This window comes from Vulpes lagopus, chromosome 10 (genome assembly GCF_018345385.1).
Source record: "Vulpes lagopus strain Blue_001 chromosome 10, ASM1834538v1, whole genome shotgun sequence".
Classification (NCBI taxonomy): Eukaryota; Metazoa; Chordata; class Mammalia; order Carnivora; family Canidae; genus Vulpes; species Vulpes lagopus.
In genome coordinates this window covers 75,071,581-75,090,823 of record NC_054833.1, presented here as the reverse complement: position 1 = coordinate 75,090,823, position 19,243 = coordinate 75,071,581, and the positions used below count along the sequence as shown (strand labels likewise).

The 19,243-nt window shown below is 42.2% G+C and overlaps 1 protein-coding gene and 1 pseudogene across 9 annotated transcripts in view; one reads left to right on the top strand and one right to left on the bottom strand.

Moving 5' to 3' along the window:
- NFIA (nuclear factor I A) overlaps positions 1-19,243 on the top strand; it is a 375,352-nt gene that overhangs the window by 210,556 nt on the left and 145,553 nt on the right. The window lies entirely within an intron of this gene.
- LOC121499871 lies at positions 3,920-7,252 on the bottom strand (annotated as a pseudogene).

Genomic DNA, 19,243 nt, shown 5'->3' with positions numbered 1-19,243 from the left:
CTTTTTGCATGTGATTCTCTGAAGAGTGTCGGCAAAGGCCAGTACTATTATAAAGCAGATTGTAAACTCCGTGAAGGCAAGGACTGTTTATTCTTTCTTACTTACTGTTTTGTGGTTTTCCTGTAGCACAGTGCCTGCCATGGAATCTGTGTCGACAATCGTCTGTTGTAAACGCAGAACGAAATGCATCTCTCATGCCTTATAACATCTCTGTTTATCTTGTGTAGTATGTGGGCAATATGAGCTCTCCATAAAAGCCTGCTCCAGGGGAGATCATAAGTGATGTCATCCTTATTCAGTGGGCCTCCGCTTAGAGCATGAATTTCCCAGCCCATATTTTCCTATGTTCAGTGCTTAGATGGCCAGTCAAGCAGCTTGCAATTTTGCTTACTGGATTGGGGGTGGGAAGTATCCCTATAATACCTGGAGGCGGGGGGTGGGTGTTCATGATACCGGGAGTTGGGGGGACTGTGATACCTGGAGGGGGGTGCCTATGATACCAGGGAGGGAGGGCCTATGATACTTGGTAGGGGGGTTGCATATGATACTGGGGGGAGAGGGCGTGCCTATGATACCTGGTGGGAGAGTGCATATGATATCGGGGTGGGGGAAGGTGTGCCTGTGATATAGGCAACACAGCAAGATGGTTTTTCTGGCAAGACATGGGAAGTTTGCTGCCAAGTGAGGGAGGAAAGTTTTTCCCCAGGTCTTGGCCAGGACTGGCAGGAGTTCAGGCTGCACATTTGATAGTCTTCCCTTTTTGCCGCCACCACTGTCCTCATCTGCCTGTAGTCGCCGGTTTTCCTAGGTGTAGCACTGCAACAGAAGACAGTATGTGAGTCAGAACCAGGTGTGACTAGTCAAACTGTGAGAGATGTGCAGGTTATATGGCAAAACTGACTTAGACATGAAAAGATCTTTGTGCCATAAGAGGCTGAGCAAAAGGAAGGAACGCAAGAATAAATAGAAGTAGGCTCTGTGTAAGCATGTAAGCAAGTACACATGTGAAAAGAAAGGCCAACTCATAATTCTAATAAGTAACCTATACTTTATGGGAAAGCATAAATACAAGACATGATGTCTCTCTTGCTCATTCTTCTTTTTCATGATCTTGTAGGGTCTATATAGAAAGTGGGTAAAATTTGAGGAAGGTGATGGGTTTGATAACTTCACTTACTGGAGGAACTGTTTTTTGAAAGGAAGAGAGGGTGGCCCTCCAATTTGAACTTCGACAGGTGCATGATGGGTAAAAGAGGGATGGGAAACCGAGGCCAGAGCTTTGACTTTGTCACTTATCTGGCCGTGAGATGCTTTTAAAACATTCAGATGCACTTGGGAAAGGGTACTTAACCTCTCTGTGCCTTAGCTTCTTCGTCTATGAAACGGGACTACTGATCCTTGCTCTTCTTGCTCCCTAGAATTTAGTAAAGATATAATGAGGGGTTGCCTGGGTGGCTCAGTCAGCTAAGCATCCACCTTCGGCTCAGGTCCTGATCCCGGGGTCCTGGGATTGAGGCCCGCATCAGGATCCCTGCTCTGCAGGGAGTCTGCCTCTCTCTCTCTCTCCCTCTGTACCACTCCCCTACACATACTTGTGCTCTCTCTCTGGCATGCTCTCTGTCTCTCTTTCGAATAAGTAAAATCTTTAAAAAGAAAAAAAAGATATGGTGAGATATCCGCAAACACTTATTAAGAAATAGAATGAGGAATTCCTTCATTTCCAGCCCTGGTCTCCAGACAAATGCTAGGAGACAAAATTAGTATATTCCACATCTTTTTTTCAGTCAGCCTAACAGTACTCATTTTCAGGTGAATACGGTTACAAAGCTGTTCCATGGGAAATTAATGTTCCTCTCCTCTGGAAGCATATTTTACCGTTTAGCCCACAACTTCTCTCCCATGCCCACAGAGTCCTAAGGACACTGAAAGGTATTCTTTCCATATTTATCATTTTTGCCCTTTATTCCCAAGCTAACCTAGAATTCTAAAATTTTCAAAGATAATTTTTAAAAATGTAAGCACCTAGAATTACCTCAAATCGCTCAAATAAATGAAACTCACAATTTCTAATAATGACATTCCAGTTGATTCAGAATACATTTAAGGAATCTTTAGACGATGTTAGCATATTAGTGTTTGACCTCATTCTTAAACTTCCTTGAATCTATAGCCATTTTTCTTGTTTGTACTGAGTATATTCACTCCAGTGACATTTAGATACACTTTTAGTTGGCTTTTATTTCAGTTTTTCTTTTTCTGGGACAGTCAGCTTAGAGACAAAATAGGCTCAAGCCCAGCATGTTTATTGTTTTGGCAAAAAGATGTATTTCACTAGATGGTGAGGGTTATAGGAACACGATTGTTTCCAGTAATTCTTATGTGTGTTTAGTGGTCTTAAGTGGAAATATTAGTGTCTTCTTTCTTAAGCCACTGGTCTGAAAGATCTATCAAGCATAGAATTTAAATCTTTGGCAGATTATGTCTACAGTTTTAGAAGTTTTGAGCACCTTCTGATTCCAACTCTTACCTCTGCTTTTGAGTCTCCATTTCTATCCATTATGATCTCTGCCTACCAAATACTTGTGTCCTCAAGATATCAAAGCTCATTTTAAAAAAGAAAAAGAAAAAAAATAAAAAATAAAAAGATAGGACAGCCCGGGTGGCTCAGTGGTTTAGCACCGCCTTCAGCCCAGGGCATGACTGGAGACCCGGGATCGAGTCCCACGTTGGGCTCCCTGCATGGAGCCTGCTTCTCCCTCTGCCTGTGTCTCTACCTCTTTCTCTCTCTCTCTGTCTCTCATGAATAAATAAATAAATAAAATCTAAAAAAAAAAAAAAAAGGAAAAGATAGTAAGTTTCAAAGCATATGTCCGATATATATTGGGAGGGCTATGGTATGTTTGCCTTTTTATGCATTTTTCTGGTGGAACCAAATTTGTTCAGCCACTCTTCTCAGAAAAGTCTGAAACCGTGCCCATGTAGAGGTACAGCAGGACAAGCAAGAGTCAGTCATTCCCAAGACCTTGTTTTTTGCTTTGTGGTGCCTACCGAGGAGGCTATTTATAATCTGACATATATGACATAAATTGGTAGAGAAGAGCCTTCTTCGTTCATTCATTTCACTGGCCTGATGCAAGTTATATGAACCACAATGGTCACAACAATTACTCGTTTGATTCTTTTTTGCCCTGTATTCATCTAAAAGGTTTGCTCTATAAATATAAGACCTGTAGATAAAAGGTTTCTCTAAAAATCACTCTCTTTTCAAGATGTTTTCATTAGTTGGGATTCATTTAAGTGGGTTCTACGCTGCATACCATTAAAGGTGTGTGTAAATGTTTTTATTGGTTTCTTCCCTATCTTCCACTGTGATATTTCCCCTATCAGAGGCAGTGCCATTAACCTTAGCAGTGCTGAGTGTGATTGTCTTTCGATCAGCCCCATCATTGCAAACCACTGATCCATAGCTTACATTACTTAAACCACTGGTTCCTAAACAGAAAAATAGCCCCATTACCTTCCTTGGAATGGCGATAGCCTGTCTGAAAAATCCTTTCAAAAAGAAGAGTGAGCAAAAATACTTCTACTTCCTTTGGGAATAGTCCTTTCTTTGATATAAATGTTGTAGTAGTAGACGGTAAGTGTCCTATTTTAACTATACACGAAACATTGATTGAGTGCCTGCTGCATTCAGGGTGCTGTGTGAGGTATATGGATGATACAAAGATGGTTTGGGTGCAGTCCTTTAAGAGACATGCTTTTTTTCTGCAGGTGATGGGTGTATATGCCTCTAATAATAATATAGGGTAGATATGCTACATGCTCTAAGAACAAAACAAAGTCCCCTGAGAAGATAGTAGAGAGAATGCTTTAATTCAGACTTCAGGGACAGGGAATGGAGAGTTGGATTTCACCCCAGCAGAGAAGAGTGAGGCACATTCCAAATCAGTAGAAATAGCCCCCACAGGCTCTGTGTGATCTAAAAGTTTATGGTGAGCTTGGAAAAGAACCAAATAGTCTGGTATGACTTGCGCAAGGTGAAAATGGGGGATGACAGGAAGGCACAGTGTGCACAAGTATGACCTTCATGTTTTAGCTTTACATTTTCGGTTCTCCTTGCAACATAAATCAAAGATGCTATCAGTTCACACACATGGCAGACTCTCACTGTCATTAGAGTTCAAGTCTTAATCCCACCCCATCATTCACCCAGAATGTTGAAGACAGTATCGGATTAGGAACCCAGAAAACTGGGTTTCACTGCTGGCTTGGTTGTTAAGTAGCTGTGACCTTGAATAAGTAACTATTCTTCCCTGAGCCTTGATTTCCTTTTCTGTAAACCAGAATAAAGATAGTGCCTACCTCATGGTTGTTAAGAGCTTAAATGAGATCATGCATAAAAGGCATTTAGCGCAGTGCTCTCAGCATCTAGCTAGTGCCCCTCAAAAATGGAAACTACTAATTTTCAATAATATTTTGACACCTCATCTCCCATCTTTTTTTTTTTATCTGTCCTAATACTTTATTCATTACCTTTTGGCCTGTGCCCAGCTAGATGGGCTCTAGGGAAGGGCTCACCATTCATCAGCTCCCAACTGGGAGAATGAGAAGGCCTTGACCAAGCCCTCCAGAGTCATGGACTATGAAGTTTTAAGGGGGCAAGTCTGGCCTTTCCTGGGTCAGCATGGGGTATCCAAGTAGGGGTGTAGGTGGGGGCCGACAGCCCAAGCTTTCCGCCTGTCTGCAGTCTAGTTGTGTTTGGAGAAGTATTCTTTGCTGTCGTCCATGTTAGGCTTGATTGTGTCACTGCCTGGCTTCCAGCCAGGGGGGTAGACTTCCCCGTGCTCATCCGTGTACTGCAAGGCCTGAATCAGTTGCAGAACTTCATCCACAGAGTGCCCTACAGACAAATCATTGACAGTGATCTGGAGAAGGACACCTTGCCATCGATGATAAAGAGGCCCCTGTAGGCAATGCCCTCATCTTCCTTCAGCACACCATAATCTTTGGATAAACTTCTAGTTACACAGCCAGCAGGGGATGTTCAGGGGGCCTCTGTCCTTCCTGGGAGTGTTGATCCAAGCAGGTGGGTGAACTGAGAGTCCATGGAGACCCCAGCACCTCACAGCGCAGCTTGCGGAAGTCTTTGGCATGCTCGCTAAAGCCAGTAATCTACATTGGGCAGATGAAGGTGATGTCCAACAGGTAGAAAAAGGGGACCAAGTATTTCCCTTTGTAGTTGCAAAGCTTCGCCTCCTTGAAGGTGCTGTCCACCACAGCAGTGACCTGGAAAGGCGCAATGGGCTTTCCGATGCGTGCCTTGCCAGAGGTCACGACTGCAAGCTGCATGGGCAAGGGCAGCGCGCACAGGCTGGCAGATGCATGAATACCCTCATCTCCCATCTTAAATGAACTGGACTTTATTTTAGTTATTGATAACTTATAACACACTGAGGGAAAAATCCCTCTGTTCAGAGTGGGTGCATTAATTTGAAAAGAAGATCCCAACTACTTCCTTTCCTATAAAAAGCACTCTAGGTGAGTGCCGACTTCTATTTGTAGAAGAGGCATTTTGCAGATTTGGAGATCTAAGGCTTAGAAAATTGGACTTTCATGTGTATCTAAGATAATTTCTAATAGAGCTCTTTTTCATCCAGTGGGTTTATAGAAGCTAAGAGAAGATAGTCTTCTCTAGTTATGTACTAAGTGCTAAAGTTTTCCTTACATGGTTCCATCCTTTCTCAAAAGGCTCTAAAGATCCCTCACATCACTGTTAGCATTTACTGCCGCTACCATAGCAATTTTGCATCTTGATCTTTTCATTGATTCATATTTTACCTTCTATTTAGATCTTTGAAATTCTTTTCTGATCTTTGAAAAGACATAAGAGCATGACAGCTTGACCTGGCTCTGTCTTAGGTTATGGGGAAGAGATTAACTTATGTTCCAAAACTAGGGTGTTACCTCTTTAATTTTTTTTTTAATTTAATCTCTGTGTCTGTAAAAATTAAAGTTGTTGGTTTTTTTTTTTTTTTACTTAAAGCACAACCTTTAAGAAAAGCATTTTTGTTAAAGGGAACTCTTAATGGGGAGAAGGAGAGATAACAAATTTGAAGAGAATGTCTGGCAGCACAGACTTCTGCAAGTTTGAGGCGCTTGGTGAAATTTCAAACAGTCCAAATGGAAAATTACCCAGTCTGTTTCCTCAAGATAGACTTGTTTGTACAGCTACTCAAAGTTTAAATGGCAGAACAGTAGGTACACACGCTGTACTTATAAGCTGTGTTTGTATTACAATGCTGTGTTTTTAACCTCCTTTGAGTTTGGAACACAGGCTGGTTAATGTCTTAGTTCTGTGCTTCCTGGATTATTAGGGAATAGCTCGGTTGTATTTAATAACCAGAAAGAAAAGAAAAAAACAGGCAAATAACTCCGCTAAAAATATCTCTCATCTCTTGGGTTTTTTCTTCTGTTTTATAGGGAGACTATTTAAAAGTTAGATATTAAGTCCCAGTCTCATGAGACTAAAGAGTGTTCAAATTGCTGAGGGTTTTCTTGAGTATCCTTATTTTGTAGAGACCCAGTGAAGGAACACAGGACAACTTGAATTCATGAGCAGATCTGGTGCATCTCTGATAATCATGTTTTATATGATTATGGGCAATGGTAATAATAGCTAACATTTGTATTATCCCTTGGAGTTTTGCAGAACACTTTCCTATGCATTATATTCTTGCCTATCTTCTTCTAAGTATAATTACATGATATTCAAATCGCTCTCTCCCCAATTCACTAGAGCATGAGTAATAAATATAGTGAATTGTAAAAAACTGACACATGTCTAGAATTTTGGAGAACAAGGCCATGAAAAATTAGAGTCCATGAAGTCTAAATCCTCATTTGTACTTGGTAAAATAATATTATAGAAAATGATATTGAAGTGTAATACAACTATTTCTGTATATTAGTAGTTAGCTCACAGAGATTTATAGAACGTGTTACAATAATTTCTCTACAGTGAATGATCCAGTACAACCAATTTTATTTCTGTTTCATGTAATAGTTTTTTCCCATGAAAATACATACACTATTAAATTGTGATCTTTCTGGGGTGCCTGGGTGGCTCAGTGGGTTAAATATCTGCCTCTTGATTTCTGCTCAGGTCATGATCTCAGGGCATGAGATCGAACTGTACATGGGGCCCCCCATAGGGCTCCACACTCAGTGGGAAGTCTGCTTGAGATTCTGTCCCTCTCTCTCTGCCCCTCCCCCTGCTTGTGCGCTCTCTCTCTCTCTCTCTCAAATAAATAATAAATCTTTAAAAAAGAAAAACTAGAGGTGCCTCGGTGATTCACTTGGTTAAGCATCTGCCTTCAGCTCAGGTCATGATCTGAGTCCTGGAATGGAGCCCCGCATTGGGCTCCCTGCTCGGCGGGGAGCTTACTTCTCCTTCTTCCTCTGCAGCTCCCCCTGCTTGTGCTCTCTCTCTCTGTCAAATAAATAAATAAAATCTAAATAAAAAATAAGGGGATCCCTGGGTGGTTCAGCGGTTTAACACCTGCCTTTGGCCCAGGGTGTGATCCTGGGGCCCCGAGATCAAGTCCCATGTCAGGCTCCCTGCATGGAGCCTGCTTCTCCCTCTGCCTGTGTCTCTGTGCCTCTCTCTCTCTCTCACACACATAAATAAATAAAATCTTTTTTAAAAATGAAAGAAGAAAGAAAGAAAGAAAGAAAGAAAGAAAGAAAGAAAGAAAGAAAGAAAGAAAGAAAAAAGAACAGAACGAAAGAAAGGTAATCTTTCTAATTACCAGGCTGACATAAAGGGGTGTGTGTATGTGTGTGTGTGTAGTTTGTATGTATGTAATCTGTGTATATATAATAACTCCATTTTGGAAAGATCAAATGGCTTATAAAGAATAAGTACAGTAAAATGGAAAATATAAACAAGTTTTAAAAATGAGGGCTGGGAAATATATAAATTAAAATAGAAGAAAGGCAAAATCAGAGAAAAAACTTGAACAAAGATTCTACAATATAGATCTACATAGTTAATAACATTGAGATATGTTTGGTTCTGTATTTCCTGGCAGCCAAAGGAAAAAGAGAAATATACAGGACTAATTATGTGATTCTTACTACCCATAACATGATACACAGCAATTCCTCAAAGAGAGAAAGTGTAACCTGGCACACAGTTCTGATATTTCCATGTAGAACTTCCAACAGGGGGACACGGAGTTGCTCCAGTGACATTCAAAGCCATTAAAGTTGATGCAGTAGAGGATTTGTTAAGATAGCTTCTTTAAGGGCCTACTAACTAGAACCTGAGAGCCTAATGCAAATGTGTAACTCAATAATTTTGAGTGACCCATGAAGGTAATTTGCTTCCAATCCATCAAGAAATTTATAAAAGTTAGAGAAATTTACATCACGATCTTTACAAAGTCTACACAAGGAGGTAGATCTCATAGCCTTCAAATGATTTTAGATATTTCTCACAGCTAGACTTTTGATTAAAGCTGAGCCATAAACAATTCCCATTGATTTTTTTAAAAATAACCAATACTTGCTTAGAGACTGGATCCATATACTTTACACAGTAGACAAGCAGAGTTGGCCTCACAGGCAGAAACTGTGCTTTTTAGGAAAGGTCTTGCTAGGGTAAAGGGAGAACAGGTATTTGCCCTTGTGATTATTTTTAAAAATTCCCTCTGTAGTATCTTCCCAATGGCTTGAAGATCTAGTTAGCAGTGAATAAAATCTGTTGTTGGCTAAAGAGAAACATGATTTAGAATGCAGAGCCTTTAGAGAGAGAATGAAAACATGCTGATTTAATTCTTCTCCAAATAGAAATGATTGATATCAGATTGTTGTCTGAAAGCACTTTCCCCAAGTGGAAAGAACTTTGGGTTCTTTGGGGAAGGGGGTTGGTGAAAAGGTATGTTCTGTCGAGGCCAGCTCACCTACAAAAGCAAACACCAGTGCTTCTTCCAAAGGTGCTTGTTGGCAGTCCTCAGCCTCTCCTGGCCTAGTCACCTTTTCTTTGAGTTCCACCCATAACTTTTTTCTGAAAGAGAACTTTCTTTTTTTTTAATAATAAATTTATTTTTTATTGGTGTTCAATTTGCCAACATATAGAATAACACCCAGTGCTCATCCCATCAAGTGCCCCCCTCAGTGCTCATCACCCAGTCACCCCCCCCCCCGCCCACCTCCCCTTCCACCACCCCTTGTTTGTTTCCCAGAGTTAGGAGTCTCATGTTCTGTCTCCCTCTCTGATATTTCCCACTCATTTTTTCTCCTTTCCCCTTTATTCCCTTTCACTATTTTTTATGTTCCCCAAATGAATGAGACCATATAATGTTTGTCCTTCTCCGATTGACTTATTTCACTCAGCATAATACCCTCCAGTTCCATCCACGTTGAAGCAAACGGTGGGTATTTGTCATTTCTAATGGCTGAGTAATATTCCATTGTATACATAGACCACATCTTCTTTATCCATTCATCTTTCGATGGACACCGAGGCTCCTTCCACAGTTTGGCTATTGTGGACATTGCTGCTATAAACATCGGGGTGCAGGTGTCCCGGCATCTCACTGCATCTGTATCTTTGGGGTAGATCCCCAGCAGTGCAATTGCTAGGTCGTAGGGCAGATCTACTTTTAACTTGAAAGAGAACTTTCTGAAACATTTACAATATTACATGAACATGCTACTGTTGCTAAGGACCAGAAGGGTTATTCACACAAGGGAGAGTGTGGTAGGTGTGAAGGTATGTGTTTTGACAACTGCCATTCCCCCATACAGTGATCAGTTTCTCTTTTGACCCTGTCCATCCATTGCAGAGAGGTGTGGGCTAGTGTTGGATGCTTGGGATGTGAAGTCTAGAAAGGTCTTTTGTTCATAGTAAAAGCCACGTGGGATTCAGGATTGTTAAATTGTTGAGTTTGTATATCCTGATATTGAACTTTTAAGCATAACAGAACAAAAAGAGGGTTTTGTTCTCCAAATACCCAGCTCCTAGCTGTGGTCATTTTTTAGTACGTCACCTCAAACTGATGTCACCAGAGAGCAGCTGGGAGGTCCCAGGACAGTGCCTAAGTGGGACTATGCAGCAATGACGAGGGAAAACTTAGTTTCTAAGAATTTTGTCTTTTTGGAAATCCCCCTTAGACTAATGACAGAAGAAAAAACATGTGGTGTGTGTTGAGTTGATCATTCCCCAACAGGATGTTTTATTTTTTTGTGTTTAGTCTTCGTCCATAGTAACAATTAGAATGGACGCATCAAAAATCAAATATGCAGACCTTGTGACCTATCTTGTAATCAAATTAGTTTGGGGGCAGGAAAATCTAGCTACGTAATAGTCTTATTAGATGTTCCCAAACATTTTATTGCAATATTTTGGAAAAAACATCTACAAACAAACCTAAGTTTTCAATGTGTTTCCTATTCAATCCATATTTTGTTTTTGGAACATTAATTAAGCTGTATGTTTATAATGCCTTAGTTATTTTAATTCATCAAAAAATGCTGCCTTCTGAGAAACCCATGTCAGCATAGGAAGATTATGCTTTGCCCCAAAAACATGTTCCTGGAAAGGGGGATATATCTTTAGTACACTCACTACCCACTCCCAAATGTTCTCCAAACTTTAAAAATATTTTTGAAACTTCAAGCCGTTACTCTTCATTTGTTTCTAGTGATATTGAAGTAAGTTTTTTCTGGGGCGCCTTGGTGGTACAGTTGATTAAGTCTGACTCTTGATTTCTGCTCAGGTCATGATCTTAGGGTCATGAGATCGAGCCCTGCGTCAGGCTCCATGTTCAGTACAGAGTCTCCTTGAGATTCTCTCCCTCTCTCTTTACCCCTCCCTGCCCCCACAGTCTCACTCTTTCTCTCTAAAATAAACAAATCTTTTTTTAAAAAAGTTTATTCTGATGATCACAGTTGCTACCATTGAGTGACTAAAATGAGCTGAGCACTATGTATACTTTTCATTTTCCTAAACTGTCTTTTTATCGATGAGTAGACTGAGGCTCAGAGATGTCAGATACCTTATATAAGTCAATGGCTACTAAGCACCAGAACATAATCATTCCTTCCTTCAACACTCAAGAAATATTGAGCACTTACTTTGTGACAGAGACTTTTCTAGCTACACAGGCTACATCAGTGAATAAAGCACCTAAACTCCCTGCCCGCCAAGGAGCTTCCATTCTAATTAATGGAGACAGAGAATCAAAATATAATGTAGTGTGCCAGATGGTGAGAAGTGGTGTGGAGAAAAATGAAGAAAAGGAAGATAAAGGGGGAGTCAGGGGTAGGTTGTGTTCTGAAAAAGATGGCCACAGATGCGTTAACTGAGAAGTTAACATTTGAGCAAAGCCCTGAAGGAGGTGAGGGAGTAGGACGTGCAGATATATGGGGAAAGAGTAGGGTAGATGGGGTGCAGTGAGAGCGGAGGAGCACAGAAGGGCTGGGCAGAGGCACAGTTAATGCAGGACCATGGTTCTCAAACTTTACACCAGAATCACTTAGAAGTCTTATTAAAGATTTTATTTGTTTAGAGAGAGAGAGAGAGAGAGAGCGTGCACACACAAGCAGGGGGGAGGGGCAGAGGGAGAAGAAGAGGGAGAGAGAATCTCAAACAGATGCTCCGCTGAGTGCGGAGGACAACACAGGCTTGATCTCACAACCCTGAGACCATGGCCTGAGCCAAAATCAAGAGCGGGATGCTCAACCAAATGAGCCACCCTGGCGCCCCTTGGGAGTCTTGCTAAAACACACTGTGGAACACTTCTCCTACTGTTTCTGATTCAGAAGTTTGTATTTCTCCCAAGGTTCCAGATGATGCTGATGCTTCTAGTCCAGGGATCACACTCTGAGATCCACCGGGGCTGTTGTAAGAGTCTGGCTTTTCCCACCAGTTGCATGGCTGTTGTTGGCGGGTTGTGAGTACAAGAGAGAGGTCTCTATGCTCACAAGAGTACAGTGTAGGGGACAGGGCAGAGGAAGGGACACCGATTAGGGCCCTACCACAGCAATCCAGATAGGAGATCATGTTGATATCACTAAGCTATGTTCTCTCCATTCAGAGTCTCTTTGAGGTTGTCCTCTAAAGACAAACTTTCTAAGTGTGAGTTGTGTTCAACCTAAAATTCCTTTGGCTAAATCTTTAGCTTCAGTAAGTATTTGAGTTTCCCTTCACAGAGCTGCTAGTCAACAAGTTTCTGAAAAGGATAGAAAAGATGGGGGAACTCAGAGTTGATAACTCTTCCGAAAGAGCTGACAAGGCTCTGCCTAGGAACATGGAACTTTGTAAAGAGATCGTTAAGGTGCCAGTGGGGATGCCAGTGAGGACGGTGGGTGGGAGGGAACCCAAACTTGGCCTTCAGCCTCTTGCCACTGTGTCTACGAGCTGATCCTTGGTAGGATGGGAAAGGTGGAAATTCCCAGTGTCTCAGAAGAAGTGTTGTTTAGGGTTCCTGCACAGGCTCCCTGGGACAACCCACATCTGTGAGGGTCAAATAAGGAAAGAGGGAACTGAAAGGTGACATCGCCTTTACTTCCTTCCTGATACACAAAATGAGGGGAGCAGCAAGGAGAAAGAAGTTTGAGCTTGGAGCCACCAGCCTCCAATGAATAACTGTGCAACTTGGGCCTAGTCCCTTAGTCTCATCTGCAAATGGGAGTCACAGTGGTGCTTGTCTGCTTGCAGGGGTTGAGGGAGCATACTCATCAAATCTCAGTGGTAGCTGTCATTCTTATCACAATGAAATTTAAGTAGGTTTCCATCGACTTTTCAAATCCAACATTTCGTGGTCCCTTACACAAAAATGGTATAGTGTACAACTAGGGAAAGGGGGAAACCATGGAAATGCCATGGATGTTGAAGTACATAGTGGATGTGGGAGAGGGAGGAGGAAGAGAAGACAGGTAGAAAGTAGAAATATAGTGGAGATTGGGAGGGAGAGGTATTTAAGATAGAGAACCAGAAGAGGCAACATTAAAAAAAAGAGGGAAATGAGGAAAAAATGGCAAGGTGGGAAGAATCAGCAGGTCATGAGACTGCTTAGCAGGACAGAGAGTAACCCCAAGGCAACCATCAGGGCAGATGTCCCTTTTGGAACCTCCATGACACACAGGAGGGCCACTGACTGGTGCTGCAGAAGTCTCTACAGTTCTGAGGGGCCACAGAAAACAGCAAGACAGGTATCAGAGAGGTTGCAAGTTAGACTTTGGAGACTTCTTAAGTGTGGTGTCTGTGCCATGTAGACTCATGAAATATGATATCCATGCAGACCTCTTAGCTGAGAACCTGGACAGTTTCTACCAGTCCCCATGAGAGCACACGAGGACCAGGTTCCTTCTGCACGTCCTGGGGCTGAGTCCTGTGTGACCTGCTCCTCCAGTGGATGGGAATGACAAGGACCACCACCACCATCCCTTTGGGGCCTACCCTTAATGCCCAAATGGGGAGCATTGGTTGTATTTAGCAGATGCAGACTGTGAGGCTTAATTTGTTAAAGGGGTATGGGTACTCCAGCCTGGCTCGAAAGGACTGTCTTTCTATGAGCAAGAAACTATCTTCTGATGGTTTTTAGGGACTTATTACTCAACCTTTTTGCTTCTCTCAGTTCTCTGGCTCTCTGCCTGCCTGCCTTTCGACTCTTTCACTCTTACACCCTGGAATTGTTCTTGAATAGAAACTATGAGATTTGGTGTAGAATTTCTTTTTTCCCTCAGCTGTCATTTCTAAAATGTTTTCTCCCTGTCATCCACCTCTTCTTTACCACTTGGCATTATTGATTACTCAGGTTACCTACACAGTGATCTTGTTCTCTGAATAACCTGGTCAGTGGAGGTTCTTTGCTGGCCCCACCCAACCTCACAAACGTAGTGCCCACATTTTGGCCTGGGAGTCCTGGAGGCATTGTCCCATAGGATCAGCAAGTCCATACACAGCTGAGCATTGTCTTCCGTGTCATGTCAAGTTATACAAAACCCCTCCCTGGACTGTAAGAAAAGTCATCCTGGGGCTAACGTTCAGGAAGCATTCCCTCCCTAGTGTGTCTTTCTGGGCATCATCCTTTTCCAACTCATCTCCTCTTCATCTACCAACATCTGGCACACTACCATACACACAGAAGTTCAGAAAGTATTAGGGTGACTCATGGAGAGTGGATTACCCATTTTAGACAAAAGCACTGTCTTTAGGAAAAACCTCTGGTGGGTGGTGTGTGCACAGAAGGATCCGTGCATTTTATAATAACCACACCGCCATCCAACACCAGAAAATGTGATTTAAAAAAAAAAAACATAATGAAAATCAGTCACCTGGATAAGTGTGTTGAGTGATCAAGTGAATTGGCTGTGATTTATAAAGAATCATTTCTAGTATGCAGGTCTGATCCTGTTTCCTTTTTGCATTTTTATTGAGTTGCTCTGGAGTAATACCAATGGGAGTATTTGCCCATACAGTGGAGTTGGCAGTTGAGTCACCTGTTTGTGAAAGCTAAACTTTTATGAACCCTTAGCAGTTCCATTTGCAGGCATCTTTAAAGATTCCAGATTTTCCCAAGCCTTTTGTGGTAATAGCTGATGCATCAGAAGTAGAACTGGGAGCTATTCTTTGTCAGGAGTTAGGAAATATAGGCAGTTTTGTCTTCCCTATAAATGTAAGTTGTTGTTGTTGTTGTTATTATTATGTCAGCGGTGAAGTACTCCCTGGAGAATGGAGATACAGCATCACAGGGAGAGCGCGCCTTGCTGTGGAAAGAGGCAGTAGGAGGAAGATGATATTATCTTGTGGTAATGAATTTACCTTTATGACAGATCATTATCCCCTTCTGTAGCTGAACCGGATGAAGGACAAGTCTAACAGAATAACCTAGTGGTACTTGGAATTTATTGCCTTTAAATTTTTCAGCTGGAAGAATGCAATAGCAACCAGGTTATTTCTATAGGAATGTTGCAGAGGGGGACAGAGATGAAGGAAGTCACATTTTCTTGCTAGTGATGGTAGAAAGCAGGGGGTGGTGACAGTCCTTTACAAAACAATGAGTGTGGGATGTCTGGGTGGCTCAGTGGTTAAGCATCTGCCTTTGGCCCTGGGCTTGATCTTGGAGTCCCTGGATCAAGTCCCACATCTACTTCTTGCATGGAGCCTGCTTCTCCCTCTGCCTGTGTCTCTGCCTCTCTCTCTCCCTCTCTCTCATGAATAAATAAATAAAATCTTAAAAAAAAACACACATGAATGCAGTTTCTCATATACGTTGCCATTTCGTTGTTTGAGTCACAGGACTAAATAGGAAAAAGCATAGGACATTGTCATCGTCAGTAATAGAAATTGCTGGCGGTCTTACTGAGTATTATACTATAGGAAAAGAGCAAAGATTTATTTTTAAAAAGAAGGAGATGAGCAGCCTGGGTGGCTCAGCGGTTTATCGCTGCCTTCAGCCCAGGGGGTGATCCTGGGGTCCCCAGATCAAGTCCCGCATCGGGCTCCCTGCATGGAGCCTGCTTTTCCCTCTGCCTGTCTCTCTCTCTCTCTCTCTGTGTCTCTCATGAATAAATAAATAAAATCTTTAAAAAAAATAAAAAATAAATAAAATAAAAAGAAGGAGATGAGATTCCCTTCGCAGGTGTGTATAATCTGAGGTCATGCTTTAATGGCTGCATGTAACATAGAGCCATCGTGTATTAGTGAGCTGGGGTTGTAGTTTTGCATGGAGGCAAGCTGTGGTATCAAGAGGTAGGTATCCTGATGGGACAAGGGTAGGCTTTAAATCATCTAGGACTGTATCCTGGCTTTGTCCTTTACTTAGGGTGTGACCTCAAGCAAACCACTTCAACTTTCTTAGTTTTCTCAGGAAGCTAGAAGTCAACACCTGGCTCACATCTTTTCTGTATGCTTTAGCATCAAGCACCTAGTAAGTCTCTAGTAAATGATCATTTTTGGTGTTTCTGCCATTCTTGTTGATGCTGCTACTGCCTGGAATAAGGAGGCCTGGTGTGACACTCTATGCTACATTCCAAGTGGGGCCCACATCTAATTATTTTGAATGATCAAAAATCAGTATTGATGTAAAGCTCCTCAAATCCAGCATTGCTACCAGAGCCATAAGGAATCCATCGCATTGCATTGGTAATCCATGCTATAGGGTCAGACTCTCAAACCATTTCCATTTGCACAATCATCAGGAAAGACAGATACCAAGTGTGCATTATCTCTCTGTACACACTCCATGGAGTTTTCCTCATCTTTCCTGTCTTTCCTGTAATTTCCAGCTGATCTCTAATACTCTGTGCATCATGTTGACTATGTGGAGCCTAGCACCAAAAACTCTATATTGAGGGGCTTTGCCAGAGTTGGATACAAAGAGACCACTGAGCCATGTTCCCTACGTTTGCTCCTGTGAATCTGGGAACCTTATCTCCTTCAGTATCCATGTCCATTATCTTTCATTTTTGGCAAAATGAAAACCTTCTCCCTATGACCTCACCAAAAAAAACCTTCCTGACCCACAAATCTATATTATGATTTTTCCTTACTTAAATCTTCTCATTTCGGGGCATGTTCTCTCTCTCTTTCCCTTCTCCCCCCACCCCCTTTTTTTTTTTTAACTTTTTCAACCATGAGAGAGAAAAACAGGAAAATTCACAAGAGAGTTTACATATGTAAAGACTTGGTTAGAAGTTCCCCTGAGTTCAGGGAGTAAAAGAACTTTCAAAGCATAGAAATTTAAGTGAATGCTTCCTTCTTCTCTTCTGTTTTGTAGAATGACTGCACAAAATAGAAGCAATTGCTTCCCTTTTATTTTTTAATAAAGCAGAAGCCTGTTTTCAAATAAGTACTTGAATTTCCCTTCACAGAGCTGCTTGGAATACATAAGAATACCTAGAGAGCTTTGCCATGGCAGAGATGTTTTACAAAGGAAGACCCAGTTGGAGTTGCTCAGTCAAGATGTGTCTTGGGTGAAATGTTAATCAATTCAGCACATCCTTGTGTTTTGGAAATCTCTTTCCTGTGCTGGGCTGGTGGCCACATTATCTGGTAGTATAGATGCAGTATTAGACTTTAACAGGTCTGTTGCAGCAAGTATGCAATCATGGTGCAACAATAGGAAAAGACCACTGGAAATGGAGCAGCTCCACCTCCTTCCAGTTAGAACTGTCATTTTCACCTTCTGTCTGATTACATTATATGAGCCTGCTACCCCTCAGGAGCTGTGCAGTGCTTCATCCAAGCTTAGATGGAGCGGCAGTGCTTGCTGCTTTTGGTATCAGAAGTCAGTGGAGGCTGCCCTCTTTGTCAAGATTCCTGGGGAGGAAGTGTCTTACTGCCTTTTAGTGTGTGGGGGATACACGAAGGGGGAGTTAGAGATGCTAGGTATCTTGTAATGCTCTGGATAGTCCTACTTGATAAAGATTTATTCTGCCCAAGATGCCGGGAGTGTCCCCATGAAGTAAGGGCCCCCAGACTCTTCAGTCACATCAGCATTTCCAGCTCCTAGTTACAGCCCTCATCAGCATTTGAGCCACCTGCTCTCTTTCCTTCCTCTTTTTTCTCCATTCCTCTTTCCCCTCCCCACCCCTGCACTCCCACCTCCCGCTCTCTCTATCCTTCCTTCCTTCCTTCCTTCCTTCCTTCCTTCCTTCCTTCCCCTGAATCTCCTGTACCTCCTTTGATAGACAAAACAAGTGTCCCTGCCTCTGTGAGGCCTTCCAAACACCCCCACATATTTTTAGGGGCTACTTCCTCTGTGCTGGCATTGCCTTTAAAATACATGACTCCATCCTGGATCCGCTGCATGATGTTCCCACTGTTCTGTGCCCGTATAAGTGCCTGGTGGGCAGGTGCCTGGTCTTCCTCTCTGTATTCCCAGAACTCACACAGTCCTGGCAAACTGCAGGCTCTCCATTTCCGTGGAATAAATGGATGAACAGTAGGTGTTCGGTTAGTATTGCATTGCATTTTCTGAAAAAATATGCATACTGTGCTGGAGTTGAGTAAAATTTCAGTCGCTGCTTCTCAGCCTCAGCACTACTTACTCTTTGGGTGGCTGCTTCCTTCATCTGTCTTCACATCATCTTCCTTCACTGTCCTGTGCATTAGTGAGATGTTTAGCAGCACCGTGACTGCTGCCACTAGATGCCTGGAGCACCCCTCCACAGTTTGACCACCAAAAATATATCGAAACATTGCCAAGTATCACCTGAAGGCCCAGTGACTCCCAACTGAGAACCATTAAATTCAGGTAAAGGAAGAACTAATGTGCATTCCATTCCATTGAATAAGCAAAGTGTACATATCTTGTGGCATCAATAGTTCATTAATCCAGTTAGCAAACACATATAGAGCTTTTTCCAAATTATTGGGCTGTGTGGTCTTAACTGTTAATGCTTGAATATTCTATGAAAATCCACTGCTGGCAGAATTCTAGCATTATGAAATCACAGAGCAACCTCTCTGATGCTTGAAGGCCCTCTACATGGCAAAGAGGCCTTTGGAATCATCATGAACATCTTAGGTCCCAAAACATAGCATCAGAGGTATTAGGAAATGGTGTCCACTACATAGGTTTTCCACACCACAGCCTTTATGAGGTACCATGCTTGGGTTTGTGCATGATTTCATTTAATTCTGCACTCCAACTATTGTTGGATTAAGAAATAGAGGACCAAAGTGGTTACATAGTTTGCCCAAGATCCTCAGCCATTAAATAGAAAGAATTTGGATGGGAGTGCATGTCTGCTTGGGAGCAAGACCTAGGCTCTTCCATGCTGCCCACCTCTTAGATGAATTTTTTTACTCAGTGGGGAATAGAAGTTGCCCACTTCTGTCTAGAGGTTGGCTGTCATCAAGATGTGGAGAGACATCTATTATCTGTTCTGTGCAGCAACATCTGTACTCCTTATATCATTGGCAAACTAATAAATATCTGACAATGATTAGCCCAGTTCTGTGCATTTGGGAGTATTGAGTCACAGCACAACTGTAGGTACACAGTTGGCTTATACTTTGGGTGTTGGAAAGTAGAGTTCATGGAGATGGGGCCATGGCCAACCAAGAGATTTGTAATCTACCCCCTCATCTTTTGTCTATACCAGACCTTTGTAAGTGCAGTGTCTACATATCTTAATGAGGTCTCAGATGAAAAATAGAGGTGTCAGTATTACCAAGGTTGTTCTTTATAACAGTCCTTTATTACCTGACTTGATTGGCAATGCAAGA